The sequence below is a fragment of the Dioscorea cayenensis genome, chromosome 9, assembly GCF_009730915.1.
Source record: "Dioscorea cayenensis subsp. rotundata cultivar TDr96_F1 chromosome 9, TDr96_F1_v2_PseudoChromosome.rev07_lg8_w22 25.fasta, whole genome shotgun sequence".
NCBI lineage: Eukaryota > Viridiplantae > Streptophyta > Magnoliopsida > Dioscoreales > Dioscoreaceae > Dioscorea > Dioscorea cayenensis.
Window position 1 is genome coordinate 12,601,174 of NC_052479.1, and position 23,753 is coordinate 12,624,926.

The 23,753-nt window shown below is 43.6% G+C and overlaps 1 non-coding gene across 1 annotated transcript; it reads left to right on the top strand.

Moving 5' to 3' along the window:
* Nucleotides 1–21,003: 21,003 nt before the first annotated feature.
* Nucleotides 21,004–21,110, top strand: LOC120269678. The gene has a single exon (XR_005539320.1). It is a non-coding gene; the product is annotated as a small nucleolar RNA R71 (small nucleolar RNA).
* Nucleotides 21,111–23,753: the final 2,643 nt, after the last annotated feature.

The following is a 23,753-nucleotide window of genomic DNA, read 5'->3' on the forward strand; positions in this document are numbered from 1 at the left end:
ATAGAGAAGTATTTTTCCTTCATGAACCCCCGTGAGGTAAGACAAGGTACGTCAAGCTTAGTGACGTTAAACAAGCGCTTCTTGGAAGTCAACCCAATTGTTTACTGATTCTTATCTTCTAGTTTAGTTTATTTGCATGAATAATTTGTTAAGTGTTAGTGTCTTGATTTTTAGATGCTTTTGCTGAGATTTTCTTGTGGGCTTTAAGTATTCATCATGTGTTTTCATGTGGAATTGGTGAAGTTGTGTCGTTTGAGTTTTATTCCATGTTTTTCACTGGTAAAACTTGCATACTAGAGCAGGCTCTGAATGTGTAAACATGTTCAGAAACTTTTTCTAGAGCCTGCAGGTTTTTCTAAAGCATCCAGTGAAAACGCACGGGCATGTGGAAATTCCGGACGCCCATGGATTTGTATTGCGAGCTCATCCAGAGAAGGCACAGGGGTGTGTGGCTGCCCCTGTGAGCGACCATGCGAATATCGCATGCCCGTGGATAATTTCCCCACGGGCGTGTGATTTCCTGCAGAGTTTGTCAAATTATCCCGAGAGCGCACAGGACCGTGAACTCACTCTTGTGGGTGACCTTGTGAAAACCGCATGGGCGTGGGTAATTTCCGCATGCCCGTGCGAATCTCTGCAGAGGAGTCCTCTCTATCACGAGAAGACACAGGGGCGTGCACTTGCCCTTGTGAGTTGAGCTTGTGAATGTCCACGACCGTCAGAAGTTCCGCACGGGCGCATGGAGAATTTAGGATAGTTTCTCGGATATCCAGAGAAGCCACAGGGGCTTGCGTCTGCCCCTGTGAGATCTTCGTTTGAGGGCGCACGGGCGTGGGTGATTCCCGCACGCTCGTGTGGATCTCCAGGAATTAAAAGACTGTCTGCTCTCCCAATACATTGGTCACACCAAGTTCCTCAGCTTACCCTAAGTCACCCAAAGAACATTTTCTGACATTCTCCTGTCTTCCTATTGTTGTCTTTGAATCTATTGATTGTGCATTGTGCGGATTGTAGGGGTGTTTAGCTTCAACTCATCGGTAAGCCTTTGTTTCCTCTCGTCACCGACTTCCTTTGAGTCTAGCTGATTACCTGCGATTAAAATAGATAATGCACATTGGTTTCTTACTAAAATGGTTATAATTTATTTTTGAAAAGATCTGGAAGTGAGATATGGGGTTTAGTTGGAAGAATGGCTACAAGGGCCGTGCGTTTTCCACGCCCCGTGAAAGTTCATGGGCGTGTGGAATTTCTGCACGGCTTTGCGTTGTGATTTTCCTGCAGTCTGAATGATACTGATTGATTTTCTTTTTCTAATACATGCAGGTATGGCCACCAAATTGAAGACAGCAGTTGCTAAACATCCTATAGGGCCTGCCCCTGAGTCGGAGGTCATAGAATTCACATTTCTTGCGCATCGAGCTCGGTTTGAGCGGTTAGCGAAGCTTAAGTTTGGTCAAACGTGAATCCCGGATGTTGGGTTACTCAGGAAGGTGAAACTAGCAGATGACATGGCTGATGAGGTTGAGAAACTATTATTGGTCGGTAGTTGTACAAGTTATTGAATATTCATGACCCTGTTATCCGCTCACTCACTTTAGAGGTACTTGCTTCATCTGAGTTCGACCGCTCTTATGCTCATTTTGATAGTGTCGGCGCTATTCAGTTCAGAGCTTTTGGGCAACATCATAGTATGAGCGTCACACAGTTCTCCACTAGGCTTGGTCTATATGATGAGGTGTATACTGAGACTGAGGAGTATGAGAGTCTTCCAATTGACATGTCGGGTTTATCTTCCAAAGAGGCATATAAAATACTATGTAGTAAGGGGCGATATGAACCAGGAGTGTCTAAGGCCTCATGTTTATCTCGACCTAGTTACAGATATCTTCACGCCATCATAAGCAGGTCAGTGAATGGTCGCGGTGATAGCACAGGAGTCATAAACAAGCAAGAACTTCTGTACTTATACTCAATGGTTCAGAACGAGCTGGTCCGTCTAAGACACATTTTAGCGGAGTATTTGAAGCATTAAGGACAGTATCCCAGACTAGGTGTCATTTTCTCAGGTCCATACATTTCTAGACTCATTTTGGGGATGGATCTATGTGACACAATCAGCGGAGCCGAGAAGACGATAATACCAGCACAACTTGGGTTAGAGACAATGAGGCTCATGGGTTTGGTCAGTAAATATTCAGATGGTGTTTATGTGCTGAATATACTATTCGAGGATAAAGATGATGAGCCTTAGTCAGTACCAATGGAGACCGAAGCACCTCCAAAGACGGAGAATGTACCCCCCAGTACGCTTTGTTTACACCATCTCGAGCTCATGATCGCTTTGAGAGGCTCGAGAATGCTTTTAGGAGTGGTGCGCAGAGGTCTCCGAGATCGTGGCCAACCAAGCCGCCAAGACATGATTTTCATGGCACGTTTCGATGTATTACAGTAGATCTTAGAGCAAGACGTTGCCTCCTCATTTGTCTTGCCACCGAGGACTCCTCAGCCCCCCTCGGCATCTCCTGCACCCCCATCTCCTATACCAGCACCGGTGAGTCCACCTTATGTTTCCCCACCACTAGCATTAGTAGAGGATCCAACAGAGCGTGACACCGACATTTGACTTTATTTTTCTGCATTTTCTTTATTTTGCATTTTATTTTAGACTTGTTCACTCGAAAAGGATTCTCCTTTTGAGTTTATTTTCATTTTGCATCTCGAGTTGTATTCATTGTCTATCTTTATATATACTCAAGTTGTTTTTGTTTTATTGAGCTTCACTGAAACCCTCATATATGCGTGCAGATGGTCTTGTCACTTGTGGAATTGAGACATTGTCATGGGCACGGCCAAGGTGCTTAGGCACTTGGCCGTGCGAGCTTCACAACCCGTTCGAACATTACTCCCAAGGAATTATCTTCACCAAATACGACACTAGGAGTCAGGGGAGTATTGTTTCAATTGCTTCTCCCACATTTGCACTTCATTAATTTATATTTTGGGTTAGCTTGCATATGTACATTAAGGACAATGTACAACTTAAGTGTGGGGGTGGGGGAGTTTCATAGTGCACACATCGTTTCTATTGTTCTTGATTGATATACATGCTCACATAGCCAATGGCGGTTCACCTTAGTTGCATTGATTGTATTCTTGAGTTTAGGATAAATTTTAACATTGAAATAACTTCATGCTCTAGTTTTTACTTGAATTTTTAGGAATTTTTGCCCGAATTACACTCAGTGCACTACTCTCACTCTTTAAACTCTATTGGAAACTCATGTTCTATGTTAAAGGGACTAGTTATAGATGTTTCTTGTGTTAAATTCTAAAAAAAAATGATGAAAAGAAGGAACAAAATAGTTTTCTTGTTTGTTTTGCATTTTCAGTGGAAAGAGCTACCACCTATGTAGTATGAAGCTACTCTCATAAGTCAGATACTAGTTTTTCCCTAATGAAAGAAAGAGCTATCTAATAGGATGAGTGAAAGCTACCACTCCGGTAGAAAGAGCTACCACCTCGAAAGTGTGAAAGCCACCTTAGCGGCCTCTTTGGAAAGGGCTACATTAGAGGATGTGTGAAGCTACCACCATCTTTGAAATTGTTGTCACGTTTGTAGATAAATAAGTCCCTTGTACTTAGAACTTTGAGGAGTATATCTTGGGTTGTTTTGAGTGAGTTCACACACATACACGATTTCGGGTTTGTTGTCCTTTTTGATTCAAGTTTTTACCTAGAGCTTTGATCTTTCATATTTAGTGTTGAAATTTCCCTTACGTGTAGAATGCTCTCTTTGTATACTTTGGTAAACCTAAGGCCAAGCACTTTCAATATTTTCTTCATTGATGCACAGAATGTTTAATTTTTGCTTGAGGAAAAGCAAAAGCTTAAGTGTGGGGGAGTTTGGTAAGTGCTTGTGTGATATGAATGCGAAGCATTCATTCCTTATGTTCAGCATCACTTTTCTCGGGTTTTTACACTAATATGTGTGTTTTTATGTTACTTTTGTGTAAGTAGGGTTGTGAGGCCGATTATGAAGGAAAGAAGCCAATGTGGATCACAATGCACTGATTTTGGAGGAAACCTTGCTAAGGTTCAAACGCGAAGACATAGGTCGGGTGTGAGATGCTAGAGTGTGTGCCAACCTCCTCATATTCTAATTAGCACATCCATTTGGAGGGCACAAGGGCAGTCACACTCGAATTCATAGCTGGCCGAGAAAACAGGAATTCGTAGTTGTAGCAGAAAACTGTAGTAAAGTACTGTAGTAGCATTGTTCATAGCTAGCCGAGAAAAAAAAAATTCAGAGAATCCACATGGGTGTGTGGAAATTATACACACAAGCCCGTGTGGTCGCCCGATTCCATCCCTATTTAAATCCGATTCAGCCCGGATTTCAGTATTCTTTTCTCCATCTTTTCCCCAACTTGAGAGAGGGCTTCGGCTAGGGTTTTGAGGGGTATTAGCTAGGGTTTTAGAGAGGTTCTATGGCTCCGACATCGTCATTCCTTAGGAAGAAGGATGGTAGGGGAGCTTCCGTCGAGGCGTATCCTATACCGGACGAGGGAATCCTTGGACGACGAGTAGAGGACTCTCCACAAGACCATCGACATGACCATCGAGAGGGTTTCTCTATGGATTCATTGCTTTTATATTCTATTTCTTTGATTGTACTTATCTCCATGTATTTGTTTCATTGAATCTCTTTATTATGCTTTCAATTAATTGATGTTTATTGTGAGTTCCAACCTTGAATTCTTGATTGTATGAACATTTCCCATAGAGTGGCACTAGAGTTGAGAGTTCTCGTTGGAAACCTTTTGAGTGAGTGACACACCACGAGCGTTAGACAAAGCTAGATTGGAGAGGGTTGAGAAGGTGAGTCGAGAGGTACAGGAGCGTCCCCTTTCCCCTCTGACGTGATAGATTCTACCTCCGTTACTCGAGTTCTTTGCGGCCATAATAGAGTGAATGGTCTAAGGGATGATCTTCTGTTGGGGCTTAATTGTGCGTGCAACGGAGTGAAGCGTTGAGGTTATCTTAGTATCTAGGGCTTAATCGTGGTTAGGGATCTTCCACCTGGACCAAAGGGTTAGGTCTATAATTAGGAAGAGATTTATCACTTGGAATCCTTAGAGCTCTGATAAGTGCTTGTGAGATATGAATGCGAAGTGTTCATTCCTTATGTTGAGCATTACTTTTCTCAGGTTTTTACACTAATATGTGTGTGTTTATGTTACTTTTATGCAGGTAGGGTTGTGAGGTCGAGTATGAAGGAAATAGGCCAATGTGGATCATAATGCACCTATTTTGGAGGAAATCTCGCTAAGGTTCAAACGCGAAGACATAGGTCAGGTGTGAGATGCTAGAGTGTGTGCCAACCTCCTAGCATTCGAGTGAGCACATCCATTTGGAGAGGCACAAAGGCAGTCACCCTCGAGCATTCTGATTTATGCACATAAGAACGAGAGCTCCACCAATATGTATATCATTGAAGAAGCAAGTGATTCACGACGTAAACGTGTAGCAGCACTGTTCAGAGCCGGCCGAGAAATCAGAGAAATAGAGAATCCACACGGGCGTGGGAAAATTATCCACGGCCATGTGGAAATTCCGCACGGGCGCGTGTACCGTCCACGACCGTGGAGTCGCCCGATTCCAACCCTATTTAAACCCGATTCAGCCCCGATTTTGGTATTCTTTTCTCCATCTTTTCCCCAACTTGCGAGAGGGCTTCGGCTAGGGTTTTGAGCGCTATTGGCTAGGTTTTTGGAGAGGCTCTATGGCTCCGACATCGCGCGTCATTTAGAAGAAGGTTATTGGGAGAGCTTTCGTCGGCATTGATCCGGCGAGGTGTATCCTAGGCCGGACAAAGGATCCCTTCCGACGAGTAGAGGACTCTCCACAAGACCACTGACACGACCTTCGAGTGGGTTTCATTATGTATTCATTGCTTTTAAATTCGATTTCTTTGATTGTACTTAGCTCCATGGAGAGCTATACCCCTAGTGGGTACTTGGGTGATTGTGAACCCTAGGATGTATTCGTTTCTTTGAACTTCTTTATTATGCTTTCAATAAATTGATGTTTATTGTGAGTTCCAACCTTGAATGCTTGATTGTATGAACATTTCCCCTAGAGTGACACTAGGGTTGAGAGTTCTTGTTGGTAACCTTGTGAGTGAGTGACACACCACGAGCGTTAGACAAAGCTAGGTTGGAGAGGGTTGAGAGGGTGAGTCGAGAGATACAGGAGCATCCCCTTTGCCTCCGATGTGATAGATTCTACCTCCGTTCCTCGAGTTCTTTGCGGCCATAATAGAGTGAATAGTCTAAGGGATGAATCTCCGCTAGGGCTTAGTTGCGCGTGCAACGGAGTTAAGCGTTGAGGGGAACTTAGTATCTAGGGCTTAATTGTGATTAGGGACCTTCCGCCTGGACCAAAGGGTCAGGTCTATAATTAGGAAGAGATTTATCACCTGGAATCCCTAGAGCTCTTTGCAACTTTTATTCGAAAAGCGAGGTTGAAAGATTATTTAATCTCTCCTCCGGGACATGAATAGAGTTAGGTATAGTTGACCTTAGATTTGGGACTATGTATGTAAGGATTTCCATGACTCACCATTGCATTGATTAGGAAGCATAATAGAGAGTTCTTGCACTTGAAGCGATTATCCTAGGTTAAGCATCATCCGAGTACCCCATCTTTATCGATTGCCTTACCTCCTCCTTACATTTGCTCTCTTACTTGTTGCTTTTAATTGTTGAGAATTGAATCACTGTCACGCTTATCATTGTTGATATTCCTCATAGCTAAGATTTGAATTAAGTGTCTTTACTCCCTACTCCTTGTGGATTCGATACCCGCTCACCCGGGATTTTTACTTCGACAAACCCGTGCACTTGCATGGATATACGCAAGGGATCTTGTCAAGTTTTTTTGGCGCCGTTGCCGGGGAGCTAGGCATTTAGAGATATTTTGCACTTTGTTTTCTTAGCTATTTCACCACACTCTCTATCTCATATCTCCTTATTCTATCATTGCTCTGATTTTTCCTTATTCTTTTTGTTGCAGAAAATGATTAACATGTTTGAATCATTTGACACTATCATCAGAATGGTTGAACACGTAGAGTAGAAAGTTCAAACAGTTGCATGGATTGACATATCGTGTTATTCTTACCATATACAATGTACAACTCAACAGCCATTAGAAGAATCGATTGAAGAGTACAACGCCAGGATTCAAGGGCAAAGCTGTGAATTAGATAATGTGATAAAGGAGTTTGAGGAATCCACTTCAGTGTTAATGAGTGACCAGTTAGAGGAGAGTGTAGAAAGAATCCTTGCTAGGTTTGATTCTTCCTATCAAGATCAGAAGCAAGAACTCTTTTCAGTTGGAGTTGCTATTTCAAATTTGGAATTCTGTGGAATGGACATATTGATATCCATTGCAGATTGTAAAGAAATAGATTTCCAGGTGGAAAAGGAAGAGAGTAACTGTGAACATGAGGTGAATGATTTCGAGGAGATTAATAAATTGAAGGAGGGTAGCTTGTGGCCATTAATTGTCGAACCACCAGAACTTGAGCTTAAAACTCTTCCAGAACATTTGGAATATGCATTCCTAATGGAGGACTCTAAACTCCCTATAATCGTGGTGTCGAACTTATCTGCGGAACAAAAGGATAAGCTTGTTAGCATGTTGAAAAAGCACAAATCAGCCATCGCATGGAAGATCTCCGACATTAAGAGTATAAATCCATCATTCTGCACTCATAAGATCCTAATGGAGGATGACTATAAATCTGTGATCCAACCTCAACGAAGATTGAACCCGAATATGAAGGAGGTTGTTAAGGCGGAGGTAATAAAACTTTTGGATGCAGGAATTATCTACCCCATATCCGACAGCAAGTGGTTGAGTCCGACCCAAGTTGTCCCGAAAAAAGGAGGAATAACAGTAGTGAGGAATGAAAAGAATGAGTTAATCCCCACGAGGACAGTTCCCACGAGGACAGTTACTGGTTGGTGAGTCTGCATTGATTATAGAAGACTAAATGACGTTACTCGGAAAGATCACTTTCCTTTGCCATTCATTGACCAAATGTTGGAGTGACTAGCAGGGCATCATTTCTACTATTTCCTTGATGGCATGTCAGGATACTTTCAAATTCGATAGCCCCGTAAGATCGGGAGAAAACCACATTTACTTGCCCTTATGGTACCTTTGCTTATAGAAGAATGCCTTTTGGGTTGTGTAAAGCCCCTGCAACATTTCAGCGCTGGATGACGGCAATTTTTGATAACTTTCTCGAAGATATTATGGAAGTTTTGATGGATGATTTTTCAGTGTTCGGGGACTCTTTCGATGCTTTCTTAAACAATTTGGAAAGAGTATTAGTGAGATGTGAAGAGACAAATCTCGTCCTTAACTGGGAGAAGTGTCATTTTATTGTACAAGAAGGCATTGTCCTTGGACATAAGATTTCTCAGCCAGGTATGGAGGTGGATAAGGCGAAGATTGAGATAATTGACAAGCTTCCACCACCTACGAATGTAAAAGGGATCCGCAGTTTCTTCGGTCATGCAGGTTTTTACAGAAAATTTATTAAGGACATTTCGAAAATCTCCCAACCGTTGACAAAACTTATGGAGAAGGATACCCTTTTTGACTTCGGAAATGATTGTCTGAATGCATTCAATGTATTAAAAGAGAAGTTAGTGCAAGCACCAATCCTAACAACACTGAAGTGGGATGAGCCATTCGAAGTAATGTGTGATGCCAGTGATTATGCAGTGGGAGCGGTTTTGGGTCAGAGAAAAATAAGCAATTTCAACCGATCTATTTTGCTAGCAAGACTCTCACAAGTGCACAAGAGAATTACACCACTACTGAAAAGGAATTATTAGCAGTAGTGTATGCTTTTGATAAATTCAGACCATATCTCATCCTATCTAATGTCACCGTGTTCACAAATCATTCTGCCCTCCGCTATCTCATGAACAAGGTAGATGCGAAGCCAAGATTGATTCGGTGGTTATTGTTGTTGCAAGAATTCGATATGGAAATCAAAGATAAAAAGGGGACAGAGAATGTGGATGCCGATCATTTGTCGAGATTAGAGGGTTGTGAGGGGCAAGAACCGGCAACCAAGGAAGTTAATGATTTCTTCCCTGAAGAACATCTGTATGCGGTACAGGAATCAGAATCAGAAGATACCCCATGGTTTGTGGATTTTGCAAACTATCTGTCAGGAAAGATATTGAAGCAGGGCTTAAGCTTCAACAGAAGAAGAAATTTATCAGTGAGCTTAAGAATTTTTTCTGGGAAGATCCATACCTGTTCCGTATTTGTGCAGATCAGGTGGTGCGAAGGTGTGTTTCTAGGGAGGATTGGTGGAACATCATTGCGCATTGGCACTCAGGCCCAGTGGGGGGGCACTATGCGTCAAGTCGAACTGCAGAGAAAATTCTAGCTGCCGGGTTCTACTGGCTGACTTTATTCCAAGATGTTCATTAATTCGTTTTATGATATGATAGTTGTCAAACGGCTGGAAACTTATCTTGAAGGGATGAGATGCCTCAAAATCCTATGTAATTTTGCGAGGTGTTTGATGTATGGGGAATTGATTTCATGGGACCATTTCCAAAGTCTAATGGTAATCAATACATTTTGGTAGCAGTTGACTATGTTTCCAAGTGGGTGGAAGCCCAAGCTCTTCCAACTAATGATGCAAGAACTATGGTGAAATTTCATAAGAAGTTATTTGCTCGTTTCGGAACTTCAAAAATTATCATTAGCGATCGGGGAACACATTTTTGTAACACACAATTGGCGAAAGTGTTAAAGCGTTATGGGGTTCATCATCATCTTACAACACCTTACCATCCGCAAAACGAGTGGGCAAGTGGAGGTTACAAACGAGAGCTCAAGAGAATCTTAACTAAAAACAAAGGGAACAAGGTAAACGAGATTGGTCCGAAAGGTTGGACAACATGCTTTGGGCTCATAGAACGAAAGCATACAAAAACACCAATAGGGACCACTCCCAATAATCTAGTGTATGGAAAATCTTGCCATTTACCGGTGGAGTTAGAGCACAAAGCGTATTGGGCAATTAAAGTGATGAATTCCGACTTGCGCAAATCTGGAGAGCAACAAATATTACATCTCAATGAGCTAGATGAATGGAGGCTGAAGGCATATGAGAATGCAAGGATATATAAGGAAAGGATTCGGAAGTGGCATGACGTGATATATAAGGAAGGGATTCGGAAGCTAGGTTGGAGAGGGTTTAGAGTGTGAGTCGAGAGGCACAGGAGCGTCCCTTTTCCCCTCCGACATGATAGATTCTACGTCCGTTCCTTGAGTTCTTTGCAGCCATAATAGAGTGAATGGTCTAAGAGATGACCCTCCACTGGGGCTTAGTTGCGCGTGCAATGGAGTGAAGCGTTGAGGTCATCTTAGTATCTAGGGCTTAATCGTGGTTAGGGACCTTCCACTTGGATGAAAAGGTTAGGTCTATAATTAGGAAAAGATTTATCACTTGGAATCCTAGAGCTCATTGCAACTCTATTCGAGTGCAAGGCTGAGAGGTTATCTAATCTCTTCTCCGGGACATGTATAGAGTTAGGCATAGTTTACCTTAGATTTGGGACTATGTATTTAATGATTTCCATGACTCACCATTGCATTGATTAGGAAGCAATATAGAGGGTCCTTGCACTTGAAATGATTGTCCTAGGCGGAGCATTATCCGAGTACCCCATCTTTATCGATTTCCTTACCTTCTCCTTTACTCGGATGACTTTGCAACTAGCGGACCAAACAGTGCGACATTTGAGAGGCATCATTAAAGATGTGCTTGTCAAGGTGGACAAGTATATTTTTTCGGCTGACTTTGTAGTGCTAGACATCAATGAGGATGCTGATGTACCTCTGATACTTGGGAGACCGTTCTTATGGACTTCCAAGGCATTGATTGACATGGATGGTGGAGAGCTAACTTTGAGGGTTGGAGATGACAAGCTCACATACCGCCTTGCTGAAGCCATGCTGTATTCTCTTGATTTCGATGATACTTTATACTTTGTAGACACTACTGATGAGATTATTGATGAATACATGTAGGAAATGTTCAATCCGGTAACATACGAGGGTTTGTTCGACCAAGAGGAGGTTTATTAAGAAATAATGTTTCTTGGTTCAACAGAAGAAGTACTATCTACCCTGGGGATCTTGAAGAAGGTGCTCCAGAAAATGAAGATGGCTAGGAGACACCACCGAAAATGCTCCAAGGCTGTTGGAGACGTACGTGAACCGAAGAAGTTGGATGAACCATTGCTAGGTGGCCCCAAGCTCGATAACACACCCTCTATCTTCAAGAGATTGTGCTCATCATGCTTTCAAGTCATGGGTAAGAGGGCAACATTCATCTACGAGCCCCCGTGAGGTAAGACAAGGTACGTCAAGCTTAGTGACGTTAAACAAGCGCTTCTTGGGAGGCAACACAAGTGTTTCCTGTTTTTCTTAGTCAAATAGTGTTTGCATGAATAAATTGTTGAGTGTTGGTGTCTTGATTTTTAGATGATTATGCTATGATTTAATTTGAGGTTTTGAGTATTCATCGTGCGTTTTCATGTGGATTTGGCGAAGTTGGTTTGTTTGAACTTTATTTCATGTTTTTCACTGGTAAAATTTGCATAATAGGGCAAGCTCTGAGTGTGCAAACATGTTCACAAATTTTCTGCAGAGCTTACAGGTTTTTCTAAGGCATCCAGAGAAAACGCACTGGCGTGTGGTATTTCCACATGCCCGTGGATTTGCACTACGAGCTCATCCAGAGAAGGCTCAGGGGCGTGCGGCGGCCCCTGTGAACGACCATGTGAATATCGCAGGCCCGTGGGTATTTTCTGCACGGGTGTGTGATCTTATGCAGAGTTTGGTGATTTATCCCGAGAGCACACAGGGGCGTGAACTCGCCCTTGTGGGTGACCTTGTGAAACCCGCATGGGCATGGGTAATTTCCGCACGCCCTTGCGAATCTCTGCAGAGGAGCTCTCTCCATTCTGAGAAGGTATAGGGCGTGCACTTGCTCCTATGAATTGGACCTGTGAATGTCCACGTCCGTGCGGCATTTCTGCACGGCCGTACGAAACACTTAGGAGATTTTCTCGGATGTCCAGAGTAGTCACAGGGGCGTGCATCTACCCCTATTTGTCGGTCGCACGGGCGTGCGTAATTTCCACACGTCCGTAGAGGTACGTTCAGAGACTGTGCGAGTTTTCCCCGAGAGCGCACATGGGCGTGCATCTGCCCCTGTGGAGCTCTCTTAATGAGGCACACGGGCATGGGTAATTTCCGCACGCTCGTGTGGATGCGCAGAACGCAAAGGGGCGTGACTTCTTTTTAAAGAGGAGTCGTTTCTTTCCTTGTTCACATCCTTTATTCCTCTGAGAATGCCCTCACATCATTCCCTGACTTCCTTGTGTCAATTTGGTTTAGTTATTGCGAGGTTTTCCAGCCGAATCTTAAGTTTCTTATCTCAACTCGTCGGTGATCCCTCTTTTTCTGTTTTCTTGATTTTTTCGTCAATTCATGATTTAATTCGATGAATCCTGTCAGACACTCTTCACTTCTTCAATTAGGGGGATTAGTCATGTTTAGAACAAAGTTAGAAGTAGTTTTAAGATTTATTGTTGGATTTTTAAGGCGCGGCCGTGCGGGTTTTTCATGCCCGTGGATCCACACGGGCATGCGGAAATTCCGCACGACCGTGTGGAATTTTGCAGTCATGCTTTATCATCTTGTTTGACCAATTTCTTCTCAAATTTTATAGATTATGGCACCCTGGTCGAAGAAGCAAGCTAATAGGCGGCCGCATGAGTCATCTTCCGAGTGTGAGGATATGAGTTTCACCATTCTGGAGCACATGAGTTCTTTTTGGACATACTCGATTCCTTGATACGAGTATACTGAGAGATCTCCAGCAGGGAGACGAGTTGGCAGATGAGGTCGAGGATCTTGTATCGGTAGGTGGTTGGAGGCAGTTATTGACTATTAGAGAGCCAACCATACGAGAGCTTGCACTAGAGGTCTTGTCATCATTTGATTTCAACAGTTCCTATTCGAGCTTTGACAGTATTGATGCCATTCAGTTCAGAGTATTTGGACACTGACAAGGTCCCCTTGCGTATATCCCGCAAGTGCATGGGTTTGTCGAAGTAATAATCCCTGGTGAGCGGGTATCGAATCCATAGGGATTAGGGAATAAAAATACTTAATTCGATTCTTAGCTATGTAAAAGATCAATGATAATGAGTGTGACAATGATTCAATTCTCAACAGCAAAAGTAAAGAAGGGGATAAGGCAATCGATATAGATAGGGTACCCGGATAATGCTCCGCCTATGATAATTGTTTCAAGTGCAAGAACCCTCTATTATGCTTCCTAATCAATGCAATGGTGAGTCATGGAAATCCTTAATTACATAGTCCCAAATCTAAGGTCAACTATGCCTAACTCTATACATGTCCCGGAGGAGAAATCGAACAATCACAACACCTCGCACTCGCATAGAGTTGCAATGATCTCTAGGGATTCCAAGTGATAAATATCTTCCTTATTATAAACCTAACCCTTTGGTCCAGGTGGAAGGTCCTTAACCACAATTGAGCCCTAGATACTAAGATCACCTCAATGCTTCACTCCGTTGCACGCGGAACTAAGCCCAAGCGGAAGTTCATCCCTTACACCATTCACTCTATTATGACCTCAAAGAACTCGAGGAACGGAGGTAGAATCTATCACGCCGGAGGGGAAAGGGGACGCTCCTGTACCTCTCGACTCACCCTCTCAACCCTATGCAACCTACCGTTATCTAACGCTCGTGGTGTGTCACTCACTCACAAGAGTACCGACAAGAACTCTCAACACTAGTGTCACTCTAGGGAAAATGTTAATACAATCAAGCATTCAAGGTTGGAACTCACAATAAACATCAATTTATTGAAAGCATAATAAACAGGTTCAAAGAAACAAATACATCTTAGGGTTCACAATACCCGAGTACCCACTATGGGTTTAGGTCTCCATGGAGCTAAGTACAATCAAAGAAATAGAATGTAAAAGCAATGAATCCATAAAGAAACCCCCTCGATAGTCAGTTTGGTGGTCTTGTGGAAAGTCCTCTAATGGTCGTCCAAGGATTTCCTCGTCCAATATAGGATACGCCTCCACAGAAGCTACCCTACCAACCTTCTTCCTAAGGAATGACGATGTCATAGCCATAGAACCTCTGCAAAACCTTGGTCAATACCCCTCAAAACCCTAGCCGAAGCCCTCTCTTAAGATTGGGAAAAGATGGAGAAAAGAATACTAAAATCGGGGTTGATTCGGCTTTTAAATAGGGCAGGAATCGGGCGACTACACGTGCATGGATGCTTCACGCGCCCGTGGGGAATTTCCATAGGGGCGTGGATAATTTCCACACGCCCGTGTGGATCCTCTAAACTCCTGTTTTCTCGGCCGACTATGAACAGTGCTGCTACAACACTTTCTGCCGTGTTGCTGTAGTGCTCTGCTACAGTATCTGTCCTGAATAGCTTCCCGAATCCACATTTGCATCGGAGTAACGCAAACGGGCACGGGTTCACGTCGTGGATCACTTGCATCTTCAATGATAGGCACGTTGGTGAAGCTTTTGTTCTATGTGCATAAGTCAGAATGCTCAAGTGTGGCTGCCTTTGTGCCCCTCCAAATGGATGTGCCAACTCGAATACGAGGAGGTTGGCACACACTCTAGCATCTCACATCAACCTATGTCTTCGGGTTTGAACCTTAGTAAGATTTCCTCCAAAATCGGTGTATTGTAATCCACATTGGCTTCTTTCCTTCATACTTGGCCTCACAACCACCTGCATAAAAGTAACATAAAAACACACATATTAGTGTAAAAAACTGAGAAAAGTAATGCTCAACATAAAGAATGAACGCTTCGCATTCATATCGCACAAGCACTTATCAAACTCCGCCACACTTAAGCTTTTGCTTGTCCTCAAGCAAAAATTAAAACGTTATGTGCATCAATGAAGAAAATATTGGATGTGCTTTGCCTTAGGTTCACCAAAGTATACAAAGAGAGCATTCTACAAGTGAGGGAAATTTCAACACTAAATTTGAAAAATCGAAACTCTAGATAAAAACTTGAATAAAAAAGGACAACAAACCCGAAATCGTGAAAGTGTGTGGACTCACTAAAGTCAACCCAAGGTATACTCCTCAAAGCACTAAGTATAAGGGACTTATTTATCTACACAAGTGACAACAATTTCAAAGATGGTAGTAACTTCACACATCCTCTAAGGTAGCCCTTTCCAAAGCGGTCGCTAAGGTGGCTTTCACACTTTCGAGGTGGTAGCTCTTTCTACCGGAGTAGTAGCTTTCACTCATCCTATGAGATAGCTCTTTCTCTCATTAGGGCATAGCTAGTATCCGACTTATGAAAGTAGCTTCATACTTCATAGGTGGTAGCTCTTTTCACCCAACAAGCACAAATAAACAATAAACAATAAAACTATTTTGTTCTTTCTTTTTCGTTTTCCATTTTTTTTTTTAGAATTTAACACAAGAAACAACTATAACTAGTTCCTTTAACATCGAACTTGAGTTTCCAACAGAGTTTAAAAAGTGAGTAGTGCACTAAGTGTAAATCGGGCAAAAATTCCTAGAAATTCAAGCAAGAACTAGAGCATGAAAACATTCAATATTAGAAATTCTCCTAAACTCAAGAATACAATCCTTGAAACTAAGGTGAACCGCCATTGTCTATGTGAGCATATAACAATCAAAAATAATAGAAAAAATGTGTGCACTATGAAACTCCACCTCACACTTAAGTTGTACATTGTCCTCAATGTACACTTGCAAGCTCACTCAAGATATAAATCAATCAAAAGCAAATGTGGGAGAAGAAATCAAAAAAATACTCCCCTGACTCCTAGTGTTACATTTGATGAAGCTAATTCCATGGGAGTAGTGTTACGACTGGTTGAGAGGCTCACACGGCCAAGTGCCTCAGCACCTTGGCCGTGCCCATGATTAAGTCTCAATTCCCAAAAAGACAAGACCATCTGCACGCATACACAAGGGGGTTCAGTGAAGCTCAAGAATAAAAAAGAACAAAATAACTCGAGTGTATATAAAATTAAAGCAGTGAATACAACTTGATGATGCAAAATGAACATAAACTCAAAAGGAGAATCCTTTCTATGTAAACAAGTCTCAAATAAAATGCAAGAAAGTAAAAGAAAATGCGGCAAAAACAAAATCAAATGTCAATGTCGCGCTCGGGTGCTGGTGCTACTGCTGCTGCTGGTGAAGCACATGGTGGGTCTACCGGTGCCGGGGTAGGGGATGAGGGTGCCGGAGGAACTGATGGGGCCTGAGGAGTCCTCGACCATAAGACAAATGATTAGGTGACGTCGCGCCCTAAGATCTGCTGTAATACCTCGAAACATGCCATGAACTCTGTGTACTGAGTGGCCTGCGTATTCCTAATCTCTTGAATCTTTGCTCGAGTCTCAGCTACCTCAGCCCGTATCACCCCCAAAGCGCTCTCGAGCCTCTCAAAGCGATCATAAGCTTGAGATGGTGAAAATATACGCACGGGAGGTGGCTCCACTGCTACTGGAGGTGCCTCAGTCTCCATCGGGGCTGGCTGAGACTCGGGAGCGGGTTGAGATGGCCCGGCTTCATCACCCTCATCCTCAGCTATCTCTTGAGCTGGTTCCACTAACGCAAAAACCCGGTCTAAACCCTGCGGATCATGCCCATCAGCCTCATCGTCTCTAGACTCAGGGGAGCAGGTATACTCATCTTCTCGGCCCCGCGAATCGAATCCAAGAGACCCATGCCTAGTACTAATCTCGTAATGTAGAGGCCCGAGAAGATCGCTCCCGTCCCAGCATATCGCCTCGATGCCCGATGTACTCTGCCATGATGTGCCCTAAGTGAATCGGTACGCGCTGCATCATCGAGTACAAGTACAGTAGTTCCTGACGGCTCAGAACACCAGTGTTGTCACGACGGCCATTCACCGACCTACTCATGATGGCATGTAAATATCTGTATGCAGGTCGGGAAAGGCACGTGGCCTTGGACACCCCCAGCTCGTACTGATCCTGACAACATAATGCTCTGTATGCTCTATGCAGGGTGAAGGTTTGAGGATAATCAGTCGGTAACTGCACGTACTCCTCCGTATCTGTAAATGCCTCCTCATACAAGCCAAGTAATACTAAAAACTGAGTGATGCTCAAGGTATGGTGGTGTCCAAATACTCTGAACTGAATGGTATCCAAACTATCGAAGCTCGCGCATGACCTATCAAACTCGAATGATGATAGTACCTCCAATGCAAACTCTCGGATGGCTGGCTCTCTGATCGTCAATAACTGCTGCCAACCACCTACTGAAACGAGATCCTCTACCTCATCAGCGAGCTCATCTCCCTGCTGTAGATCTTGCAGTATAGTTGTGTCTAGGAATCGAGTCTGCCCGAATTGAAGTTTCGACAAGTGCTCATAGCGAACCTGATGCTCTGGAATCGCAAACCTCATGCCCTCAGGCTCAGTAGATGACTCACGTGGCCTCTTATCCGCTTGCTTCTTCGATCGAGGTGCCATAGTCTGCAAAATTTAAAACAAAATCAATCAAACATGTTGAGAAAATAGTACTGCAGAGATCCACACGGTCATGTAGAATTTCCTCACCCGTATGAAACCACGGGGAGTGAAAACCGCACGGCCACGCTACCAAAATCTAAAAAATACATCGTAAAAATGCTTCTAGCTTCGTTCTAAACATAAATCATCGTTCTAATTGAAGAAACGAAGCATTACTAACAAAATTAATTGATGGAAACCATGAATTGGCAAAGAAAATGATAAATAGGGCTTACCGACGAGATGGGATAAGAAAATGGAGAACCGGCCGGTAAAAACTAGCAAAAAATCCACCAAATTGGTGCTAGGAGGTCGGGGAATGATGGGAGAGTGTTTTCAGCCAAATAGAGGTCATGAAGAGAGTGAGAAACGATTCTTCTTTAAAAATAATTCACCACCCTTGGCGTTCTGTGCATCCACACGGGCGTGTGGTAATTATCCACGCCCGTTCGCTTCATTACAAGAGAGCCACAGGGTCGCACGCATGCCCTGTGCGCTCTCGGGAAAACACTCCTTCGACTCTGACTACTCTCGCACGGGCGTGTGAAAAATACACACGCCCGTACGTCCGACCGATAGTGGCAGCCGCACGCCCTTGTGGCTTCTCTGGACATCCGGGAAAAATACCAAGTGTTATACATGCCCGTGCGGAAATTCCGCAGGGCCGTGGACATTCACATGCCCAACTCACAGGCGCAACCGCACGCCCCTGTGTTTTCTGGGATGGAGAGAACTCCTCTGCAGAATTTCCCACGGGCATGTGGAAATTACCCACGCTCGTGTGTGGTTCACAAGGTCGCCCACAGGGGTGAGTCCATGCCCCTGTATGCTCTCGGGATAATCCGCCAAACTCTGCAAGAATGCACACGCCCATGCGGAAATTACCCACAGGCATGTGACAGTCGCATGGTCATTTAAAGGGGCAGCCACACACCCCTGTGCCTTCTCTGGAATGAGCTAGTAGTTCAAATCCACGGGCTTGCGGAAATTCCACACGCTCGTGTTTCTTCTCTGGATGACTTAGAAAACTCTGTAGGCTCTGCAGAAGATTTTTGAACATGTTTACACACTCAGAGCCTGCTCTATTATGCAATTTTTTTACCAGTGAAAAACATGAAATATAGCTCAAACGACCAAACTTCGCCAATTCTACATGAAAACACACGATTAAAATTCAAAGTTCACAAGAAAATCTTAGCACAAGCATCTAATAGATTAAGACACCAATACTTAACAATTTATTCATGTAAACAACTAAACTAAAATCTAAGAAAATAGTAAACACTTGGGTTGCCTCCCAAGAAGCGCTTGTTTAACGTCACTAAGCTTGACGTACCTTGTCTTACCTCACGGGGGTTCATGAATGAAAGTCGCCCTCTTACCCATGGCTTGGAAGCATGATGTGCAAAGTCTCTCGAGAGTAGAGGGTGTATTATCGAGCTTCAGACCACCTAACAATGATACGCCCAACTTCTTCGGTTCATGTACGTCTCCAATAGCCTTGAGTATTTCCGGTGGCGTCTCCTAGCCCTCTTCATTCTCCGGAGCACCTTCTTCAAGATCCCCGGGGTAGATGGTACTTCTTCCGTCGATCCAAGCATCATTATATCTTCATGTCCCTCTTCATGGTTGAACAAACCTTCATACGAATCCGGATTGAACATCCCCTGTATGTATTCATCAATAATCTCATCAGTAGTGTCTAGAAAATATAAAGTATCATCAAAATCGAGAGAATGTCTCATGGCCTCAGCAAGGCGGTATGTGAGCTTGTTATCTCCAACTCTCAAGGTGAGCTCTCCACCGTCCATGTCAATGAATGCTTTGGAAGTCAGCAAGAATGTTCTCCCAAGTATCAAAGGTACATCCGCATCCTCATCGACATCTAGCATTCCAAAGTCAACCGGAAAAATGTACTTGTCAACCTTGACAAGCACGCCTTCAATGATGCCTCTCGGATGTTGCACTATTCGGTCCGCTAGTTGCAAAGTCATCCGAGTAGGCCTCGGCTCGCCCAAGCCTAGCTTTTGAAAGAAAGTGTATGGCATGACGTTGATACTAGCCCCTGAGTCCGTCAATGCCATTTCCTCACAAAGATTGCCAATATTACACGGAATGATGAAGCTTCCCGGGTCTTTCTTCTTGTTCGGCATGTTCTTTTCCAATACCACCGAGCATGAAGTATCTAAAATCACTGCACCACTCTCCTTCAACTTCCTTTTGTTGGTCAACAAGTCTTTCAAGAACTTTGCATACTTAGGCATTTGGGCCAACGCCTCAACAAAAGGAATATTGATATGGAGTTGCTTGAACAAACTCAAAAACTTCTTGTATTGTTCATTCCCTTGGTCATTTTTCAATCTAGAGGGATAAGGGATTCTTGGCTTGAAAGGTGGGGATGCCACCTCTTTATCTTTGCTTGTCCCCTGTTTAACCTCTATAACCTCGGGTGTGTGTTCTTTTTGCTTCTCACTCAGAAGCCTACCTTCAACCTCATGACCACTTCTCAACGTGATCACCTTCACATGTTCTCTAGGGTTGGTCTCTATATTTCTTGGTAAGCTTCCATGTGGCCTTCCGGAGAGAGACTTCGCAATTTGCCCCACTTGATTTTCAAGGTTATGCAAAGAGGCGGTGTGGTTGCGAAGTGTAGACTCAACTGATTCAAACCTTGTATTTGCAGATTGTATGAATCTAATCAAGTGCTTCTCTAGGTCACTCATTCGGGTTTCCAAAGCTGAGACTATGTTTTCCACTTGAGGGGCTTGTTGTTGTTGTTGGAAACCTGGTGGCCCCATGGACTTTTGTGGACCCTGGTTACTCCATGAGAAATTGGGATGATTCTTCCAACCAGGATTGTAGGTATTGCTATACGGGTTTCCTTCAGGTCTCATGCCATTACCTACAAAATCAACATTCTCCACTGAAGAAACATCACCAATAGAAATTGGGCAATCGCTAGGAGTATGTCCTCCACCACAACCAGTGCAATTAGTCACAGCCGCCACTCTGTTTGAAGTTAGAAGATCTAACTTCTTACTCAAATTTTCAACTTGGGTTGCCAATGAAGTTATCGCATCTATTTCATGGAGACCGGCCACCTTTTTCTTCTGCCTAGCATTCCATTGGTAGCTATTTAACCACATTTCTTCAATCAACTGACGGGCCTCATCAAGGGTCTTCCTACCTAAGGTACCTCCTGATGCCGCATCCAAGAGTTGCCTTATACTCAGGTTCAAACCATTGTAAAAGGTTTGAACAATCATCCACTCCGGGAATCCGTGTTGCGGGCATTTCCTCAGGAGCTCCTTGAACCTTTCCCATGTCTCAAATAGAGACCCCAATTCCAACTGAACAAAGGATGAGATCTCGTTCCTAATCTTTGCTGATTTTCCGGGAGAGAAATAACGGGTTAGAAAAGCTTCCACCATCTCCTCCCATGTGGTAAACGACGCTCTAGGTAACGAGTGTAGCCACTGCTTCACTCTCCCCTTTAGGGAAAATGGGAAGGCTCTCAATTTGATGCCATCATCCGTCACCCCATTTATCTTCAACATATCACACCTCAATAAAGCTCTCTATGTGACTGTTTGGATCCTAATCGGCCAAACCGTTAAACTGTGCGGATTGCTGCAACATGTGGATGAATGCTGGCTTCAGCTCAAAGTTCTAAGCCATAATTGGGGGACGCACAAGACTTGATTGTGTTCCCAACACTGAAGGTCTGGCATAATCGGATAATGTTCGCTGTTGCTTATTCTGTTCTGCCATGTTTTCAGATTCTTCTGCTTCTAAATAAGCTGGATTAGACTGTTCTTGCACAGGCTCTTTCCCTTTCCTTCTAAGTGTACGTTCAAGCTCGGGATCCCCTTCAATTAATATTGAGGGGTTCCCTCGGGTCATAACCTGTAGCTGTAACCAAAAAGAAAGGAAAAGAAATCACAGCGATGATAGAATAAGAAGATATGAAATATAATATATGGTGAAATAGCTAAGAAAACAAAGTGCAAAGTATTTTTAAATGCCTAGCTCCCCGGCAACGGTGCCAAAAACTTGACAAGGTCCCCTTGTGTATATCCCGCAAGTGCACGGGTTTGTCGAAGTAATAATCCCGAGTGCGCGGGTATCGAATCCACAAGGAGTAGGGAATAAAAATACTTAATTCGATTCTTAGCTATGTAAAAGATCAATGATAATAAGTGTGACAATGATTCAATTCTCAACAGTAAAAGCAACAAGTAAGAGAGCAAAAGTAAAGAAGAGGGTAAGCCAATCGATAAAGATGGGGTACCCGGATAATGCTCCACCTAGGATAATTGTTTAAAGTACAAGAACCCTCTATTATGCTTCCTAATCAATGCAATGATGAGTCGTGGAAATCCTTAATTACATAGTCCCGAATCTATGGTCAACTATGCCTAACTCTATACATGTCCCGGAGGAGAAATCGAACTCTAGGGATTCCAAGTGATAAATCTCTTCCTTATTATAGACCTAACCCTTTGGTCCAGGTGGAAGGTCCCTAATCACAATTGAGCCCTAGATACTATGATCACCTCAACGCTTCACTCGGTTGCATGCGCAACTAAGCCCCAGCAGAAGTTCATCCCTTAGACCATTCACTCTATTATGACCGCAAAGAACTCGAGGAACGGAGGTAGAATCAATCACGCCGGAGGGGAAAGGGGACGCTCCTGTACCTCTCAACCATCTGCAACCTACCTTTGTCTAACGCTCATGGTGTGTCACTCACTCACAAGGTTACCAACAAAAACTCTCAACCCTAGTGTCACTCTAGGTAAAATGTTCATACAATCAAACATTCAAGGTTGGAACTCATAATAAACATAACTTTATTGAAAGCATAATAAAGAGGTTCAAAGAAACAAATACATCTTAGGGTTCACAATACCCGAGTACCCACTAGGGGTTTTAGCTCTCCATTGAGATAGGTACAATCAAAAGAAATAGAATGTAAAAAGCAATGAATCCATAAAGAAACCCCTCGATAGTCGGTTCGGTGGTCTTGTGGAAAGTCCTCTCATCGGGTCGTCCAAGGATTCCCTCGTCCGATATAGGATACGCCTCCATGGAAGCTACCCTACCAACCTTCTTCCTAAGGAATGATGATGTCGTAGCCATAGAACCTCTGCAAAACCTTGGCCAATACCCCTCGAAACCCTAGTCGAAGCCCTCTCTAAAGTTGAGTAAAAGATGGACAAAAGAATACTAAAATCGGTGCTTATTCGGCTTTTAAATAGGGTTGGAATTGGGCGACTACACGTGCGTGGATGCTTCACGCGCCCGTGGGGAATTTCCACACGGGCGTGGATAATTTCCACACGCCCGTGTGGATCCTCTAAACTCCCTGCTTTTCTCTGCCGATGTGAACAGGCTTTCGCTACAGCACTTTCTCGCTGTTGCTCAAGTGCTCGCCATACGATCCCGACCAGAATAGCTTCCCAAATCCACATTTTCATCGGAGTAATGCAAACGGGCACGCGTTCACATCGTGGATCACTTGCATCTTCAATGATAGGCATGTTGGTGAAGCTCTTGTTCTATGTGCATAAGTCAGAATGCTCGAGTGTGGCTGCCTTTTGTGCCCTCCAAATAGATGTGCCAACTCGAATACGAGGAGGTTGGCACACACTCTAGCATCTCACATCGACCTATGTCTTCGCGTTTGAACCTTAGTAAGATTTCCTCCAAAAATCGGTGTATTGTAATCCACATCGGCTTCTTTTCCTTTCATACTTGGCCTCACAACCCTACCCGTATAAAAAGTAACATAAAAAACACATATTAGTGTAAAAAAACCCCGAGAAAAAGTAATGCTCAACATAAAGAATGAACGCTCAGCATTCATATCGCACAAGCACTTATCAAACACCACCATAGTTTGAGCTGCTACTCGCTTTTCGCTTCTACTTGGCTTGTATGAGGAGGCATTCACAGACACTGAGGAGTAATCTCAGTTGCCGACTGATTATCCTGGAGCCTTGACCCCGCGAGAGCTTACAGAG